The sequence below is a fragment of the Azolla caroliniana genome, unplaced genomic scaffold (assembly GCF_043228905.1).
Source record: "Azolla caroliniana isolate FFs.n. ecotype wild unplaced genomic scaffold, voAzoCaro1.0.p SCAF_17, whole genome shotgun sequence".
Lineage (NCBI taxonomy): Eukaryota > Viridiplantae > Streptophyta > Polypodiopsida > Salviniales > Salviniaceae > Azolla > Azolla caroliniana.
In genome coordinates, this window is record NW_028230452.1 from 15,553,121 (window position 1) to 15,560,110 (window position 6,990).

Here is a 6,990-nt window from a genome sequence, read left to right on the forward strand (position 1 = left end):
GCTCTGGAAGAGCTGATGCAAATGTTGCGCGACCTCCAGATCGCATAAGCACGGAGGGACGGCGGCAATCAACCTCGTGACCGGAGCTCGCTGACGGGGCAGTAATGCATGTGGTGTGACGTTGTCGGTCACATCCGGAAAGAATGCGCGGATTTCACAGAGGCACTCCATGCCAACGTGGTGTACCTCTGGAATGGGCGGGTGCATGCCAGTGACACGCGGAAAGCCCTAGAGTTGAACCCCGGGCGCGGCGGGATGAAGCGCTTGATGGAAGAAGCCGTGGCGCGACATGCAGAGGTCGTCCACTACTCCACGTCGGCAGGTATTCGGGTCGGGGGCGACGAGGGCCGGAAGGCGAAAGACTCTGGATTCTGGCCATTGGTACTGGAAGGCCTCTCCGGGGTAAGGCTAAAGAAGGAGGAGGCGAACCGCGCGGAACAACGGATCCGGGAGGTCACCGGATGGGACGATCTGGTTGAAGAAAATACTAGCTTTGTGGAAGCTACATGCCAGAACTATGAGGTTCTGGTAGAAGACAAGCGCGCGGGAAGGGTTGGAGGGGCCGGTCCCTCACAATGGTACAAGACCCGGTTCGGACCAAAGCAGAACAATGCCAGCAACACCGGGGTGCCAGATAAAACGAAACGGGTCGATTATTGGCTGAGCACGGAGATTGAGAGGTCAACGGACCTGCAAGGTCCTCGAGGAGCGGATTCTCGACTACAAGGTGGAGTTGTCGCTGAGGGAGGTGCTCAGAATCTCCAAGAAGGAGTTCCACGACTCCATTGTGGACTTGGTGAAGCGAAAGCGGCTCTCGATGGAACCGGAGCCGGAGAAGCCTGTGGAGGTGCGGACGACGCACCTAGAAGACATGACCCTAGAGGATGAGTTGGCGAACAGCTACTACGCGAAGCCACATTAGGCCAGAGCCACTACGGAGACCGTTGTCTGGGTTGGGGACATGCAGGAGCCGGTGGTGGCATTGATAGACCATGGTTCGGAGATCAACCTGATGTCCATGTACTTCGATAAAAAGGGGAAGTGGCCGATCAACACCAAGCGTGGGTGGAAGATACGCGCGACGACACGCGCTACGGAGGAGTTGCATGGTGCGTGCCTGAATGTACGCGTAAAGATCGGCGACGTTGAGATAGATCAACACTTCTTTGTGCAGGAGACCTCCTCGCACCCGGTGATACTCGGTGAGCCATACATTACGGCGGCATGGATGGAAACGAAGGTGCTTGACAATGGATCGGCGTACGCACGTGTGAAGAGCTAGGACGAACAATGCTCCGTTCAATTTTTGACGATGAGGCCGAACCATGAGTGTAATTTTGAGACCCTTGGCGGCGAGAGCCGAGGGGATTTTTAGAGAGGGCTATCAAGGTGTGGGGCCGCGATAGTCCGAACACCCCGGAAGAACCCCACACATGTACCATAGATAGGAAATTTTGGTTCTCCGATAACGGAGGTTGTACTATAGCCGACATCAGTGGCCGGGAAAAGAAGCGGGTGGAAGAAAGACTAAGCGCGGACGGAGTCCTCAGCCCTGGCGAAGAGATTGGCAGTGTTGTGGAGGTGGTCTCCTTCGATGACACCTTGGGGGAATTACGCGAGGTTGTCAAAGGAGGCCTTAGTGAAGGCTGGGCAGTTCCGGTTAGTTCAGTGGAGATGTACGAAGTCATCGCTGATTTCGGAGAAAAGGTCGGGTCCGGTCAGACGGCCCGCGTGGATACCAAGTACAAGACTGTGGACCGGAAGGTGAGGCCAGTCGCGGCACCCTTGCCGGAGGGCGGCGGAGAGCGGATAAAGGGGGTCGTGTCGGACCCAAGTTTACGTCAACCGGTCGGCATAGGGCACCAATTCACCAACATAACGCTACGGGAGCTCAAGGTTGGTGGGGGTGGGTTTCTATTGCCGGCGGAGGAGGACCGGTTTTGGAGGGTGCTCAGAAGGCGCGGGAAAGCCTTCACATTCTCGCCGGAGGAGATTGGGTGCGTAGACCCGACGATCGTGGAGCCGATGGTGATATTCACGGTGCCACATGTGTCGTGGAATCTTAAGCCGATTCCAGTACCCAGAGCTCACATCCCCAAGTTGATGGAGCTACAGAAGCAGAAAGTGGAGATGGGCATCCTCGAACCATTGAGCGCCCCATATTCGAATTGTTGGTTTACCATGCCGAAGAAGAACGGTACGTTGCGCTTCATTCAAGACCTGCAACTAGTCAACAGGGTGACCATTCCTAATGCAGGTATCGGACTGACGATAGACGAGTTCGCGTAAGCCTTTGTCAGAAGGTCAATCTATTTGGTCTGTGATCTGTACTCGGGGTACGATTAGTTCCAACTAGTTGTGGAGAGCAGAGATATCATGACGATGCGGACCCCTCTCGGCTTAGTGCGGATGTGTACCCTACCGCAAGGAGGGACGAACTCGGTGGTGCACATGGTGAATGCGATGAACAAGGGGTTGAGGGACTGCATCCCGGACATCACCATGCCATTCCTGGACGACATCCCAATCAAAGGATGTCCGGTGGAGGATAAGGACGAGGTGGTTGGGCCGGAGGTACGTCGCGAACCACATTAATGACTGCGAGAAGGTGCTGCAAAGGCTGGAGGACACGTGGCTCACCTTCTCCAGAGAGAAATCGACGTTCGGCCAATCGGAGATCCTAGTGATCGGTCACTTGTGCGGGCCCTACGGCCGGAAATCGTCTTCGGCAAAGATAGAATCCAACTCCGTAATGAAGGAAGAGTGTAAGTCGGTTACGGAGGTGTGGAGGTTCCTGGGTGCGTGCGTGTTCTACCACATTTGGATTCCGCACTGCGCACACGTCGCGGAATCACTTTATGGGTTGTTGAAGAAGGGGCACAAATTTGAATGGGGCAAGGAGCATACGGAGTCGGTCTGGAGACTGAAGGAGGCGCTTACTGTAGCACCGGCTCTCAGGAAAGCGGTTTATGGCAAGGAGATCCCCATTTACGTAACCGTTGACACAAGCCCAACCAGGATCGGATGGGTGATCAATCAGGAGGACGAGAGTGGTGCGCGGTTCCCGATCCGGTTCGGGGCGAAGGTTCTCAGTGAGCGATAGTGAGGATACGCCCAAGTTAAGCATGAACTATGGGGTATCGTTTCGGCGGTTAAGGCCGACAAAGATTATCTTATAGGGACGGAGGTAATAATCGAGACGGACTACCTACCGATTCTCAGTATGATTTCCGGATGCGCGACTCCGGACCTGGCAATGCTCAGGGTGATCGCGTACATCAAGTTCCTAAATCTGGAGATACGGCACATCTCTAGGAAGGACAACGCCATGGCAGACATGCTTTCGAGAGCACGGTTCGACAACGAGGACGACATGGTTTCGGAGGACGAGGAAGTCAACGTAGACTTCTTCGAGAGGGCATACATAACGAGGGAGAGGAGCCCTCTGGCGCTTAATGAATTTCACGAAGGCGAGTATGACGGGGAGTGGCTCCAGATCGTTAGGTTCCTGAAGACAATGACACCAGACGCAACGTGGACAAAGGAAGAGGCTAACCGGATCCGAAAGAAAGCTTACCGGTTCTTCCTACGGGACGGGAACATATGGAGGCACCCTAAGAAGCGAGGCGGTGTCCCACTCCGTGTAGTAGCAAGAAAGGACGAGCAGGATGCGTTGCTTACGGCGTACCACGAGAGTCCTTGGTCCGGACACCACGGGACATGGGCCTCGTTCGAGAAATTGAAAGAGAAGTATTGGTGGTGAGGGTTGTACCGGGATGTGTACCAGTTCGTGACGACATGTGAAAACTGTCAGATGCACTCTGCGATCCAGCATCGAGACGAGCTGCACCCAACCTACCTGCCGACCATCCACTTCAAATGGATGGTGGACTTAGTGACAATGTTGATGGGAGTAGGGCAGATGCGGTATCTAGTGCTTGCACGGGAAGATTTAATGAACCAGGTGGAAGGCCGTGCACTGACGAGCAAGACGATTACGCCGGTGTGCCGGTTCCTGATCGAAGAGGTAGTGTGTCGTGAAAGGAATACGGTTTCCTAAGCTATGCTCGGCCACAACCGAGATGTCGGATCAAGCACAGAAAATAGGGATTTGGTGAGATGTATCTACAGATGAAACAGTAAAGAAGAGAGTGCACTGAATGTTAACGTGGAAAACCCAAATCTGGGAAAAACCACGACAGCCCTCAGACTGCAAAATATCACTATATCAAGATTACAACAATGGGGCACAGAGGCAACGACCTCTTGCTCCCTCGCTTCGCCACCAGGCGGTTACAACAGAGGCAACAACCTCTTCTTCTCTCTCTCTCTTCTCTGTACACAGTTCCACTCTGAATTATCGCCACAACGATAATAACACAACCAACTCTACATCATACACTATTAAGTTTGCCCTAGGTCATATTTATACTAATATGAATTTCGAGCTATTTACAAATATAGCCCCAGTGGGCTCTCTGGAACATATTTACATATATGTCCATTCCATCCGATGAGAGGTTCTCACCGGGCCTGCAACATCCGGTTCTCACCGGGTCTTCCTTGTCGGGTACTCGTCATCCAGTTCTCACCGGGTCTTCCGTTGCCGGGTACTCCACATCCGGATTCGGCCTCGGCTGAGTTGCTCATCAACACTGTTCTTCTCACTTCCCATCCGGAGGGACCTGTTTCCTATCATGCTGGTATGGATGCGTAGGGAAAATCGTGGCGGATCGGGGAGAGCTGGACGCGTAGGAAGCTGAGGAGTTGTTTGACCGGTTAGGGGTCAAGCTCTCCCTCACTACGGCGTACAATCCGGAGGCGAACGGGAAGGTAGAACACGGACATGAACCGATCGTGAAGGCTTTGGTACGAGCATGTGAAGGGCAGGTTGGGATTTGGCCGCGGCTTCTACCCTACGCGTTGTGGGCGGACCGGACTACGCACAGTTCGGTGACAGGGTTCATTTCGGCAGAGTTGATGTACATGCAAAAACCGATTATGCTGGTGGAACGGACGATCACTTCGTGTGTTGCGGTGGACGAGAAGGACGAGATGAGCCAGGAAGAGTTGCTGGTGGCGCAGATTCGGCAGCTCGAGCGACAACCGGAGGACATGGAGCAGGCGATGGCGAAGCTGCGTACGGCGCGTGAAAGGAACAAAGGCCGGTTCAACCGAACACACCGGCTTAGACCGAAGAAGATCGAGGAAGGCGACTGGGTGTTGGTGTACGACAGTAGCCTCAATAATCAACACAAGCCAGTGCGTAAGTTTGCGAGAAGATGGTTCGGGCCCTACACGATGACAAGCGTGAACGACAATGGCACGTATCATCTCGCGGAGCTCGATGGGACGCAGATAGCGGTACCCATGGCCGGCAAGAGGGTCAAGATGTTCAAGAAGTGGCACGAGGACAAACCGGGCCCGGTGAGCGATGCTCGAATCGGGGAAGGCGAGGGTTCAGAAAACGACGAGTGATCTAGGGCCGGTTTCCACCAAGGTTGTTCCTACCTGGCACGTACCGGTGGACGTACGGTTTGCTGGGGGGGGGAGATGTTGTGGAGAAAACCGCCCCTAGGAGGAATCAAAGGGGGGAGGCGTGACCCAATCTTTTCGCGCGCGCGTGTGTGTGTGAATTGTACATAGCTAGGAATAGATCGGCTGATGTACATATGTACTAGGAAGGGTATTAATTTTCTAGGGAATCGATGCGTATCTCTGTCCGAAAGGACAAAGACTAAAGTTGATGTGTTTTGATGTAGCGGCCTCCTCGGCGACCTATAAAAGGGAGGGGAGAAGAAGAAGATAAAGGACATTTTTGGGCGAGGACGAAGTGTTGTCGGACTGGGGACCGAGCTCTCTCCTCCTCAACCTTTTCTCTCCACTACGTTTCTGTGTCAGTTGCTTCTGCTGCGTGTAAACCCGTGTGCTTCCAACAGAGGCTCCATCGTACGTTCTCTGTGTCGTCCGTGTGTGTGCAGGGGACCTCCGTTTTGGGTCTGTTGTCGGTTTGCCTGTTGTAATCGTTGTTGACATTGTAATTGAATCTTCTGTTCCCGTCTCTCTCCCTACATTTCTGTGAATCGCTCTCCCTCTTCTTTCTCACGCTCCTTGGTTCAGGACCCCCGCGGTCCCACCTCATTTCACACGCGAGAGCGTAACAACACGACAACGTGAGCTTGTTTGGTTCGGGGGTTATAACACTTATAACCCTTCTGTTCATCTGAATAGCCGACCAAGATACACTTCTCAGGTTTTGCATCCAACTTCCTCCGTTTCTCCTTCGGCACATGCACATACGTAATGCTACCAAAAACTCTCAAGTGTCGTAGATTCAGCTTTCTTCCGATTCTGAATGTAGACCGCGGTTCGTACCGCTTCGGCCCAATAGAACTTGGGCAAGCTATTTTCTTCCAGCATTGCCCGCGCCACTTCCACAACCGACCAATTTTTCCTTTCAGCTACCTGCAACTAAATTCGCGCCGAATTCCCATTTGTTGCAGATAACTGTTGAATTGGCCTGAAAATTACTCTTTTCCGCCATCTGACCGCAGGCACTTGATCTTTCTCCCTGTTTCCCTTTCTACAAAGCTTTTGAGGTCCCAGAAACAATTGAAGACTTCATTCTTCTTTTCAATGAGATAGATCCACGTGTGCCGCGTGTAGTCGTCGATGAAGGAGACAAAATATCAACTCTCGCCAAGACTAACGTTCTGTGTCGGCCCCCATACATCTGAATGTATCAAGTCGAGCTTGTTCCGGCTCTGGTTACGCTCGTTGGGGAAAGGAAGTCGGTGTTGCTTCCCTAGCTGGCAGGCTTCACAAATTTGGGTCTTCCGGCCACTGAATTTGGGCAATCCAAACACAACTTGTTTTGATTGCAAGTCTTGAAGCCTTTGATATTTGACGTGGCCTATCCGCTTGTGCCACAAGTCAATATCCGACGTGACTTTTTGTCCTTTTGCAAACATTGCGGTGCCAACGTCATTG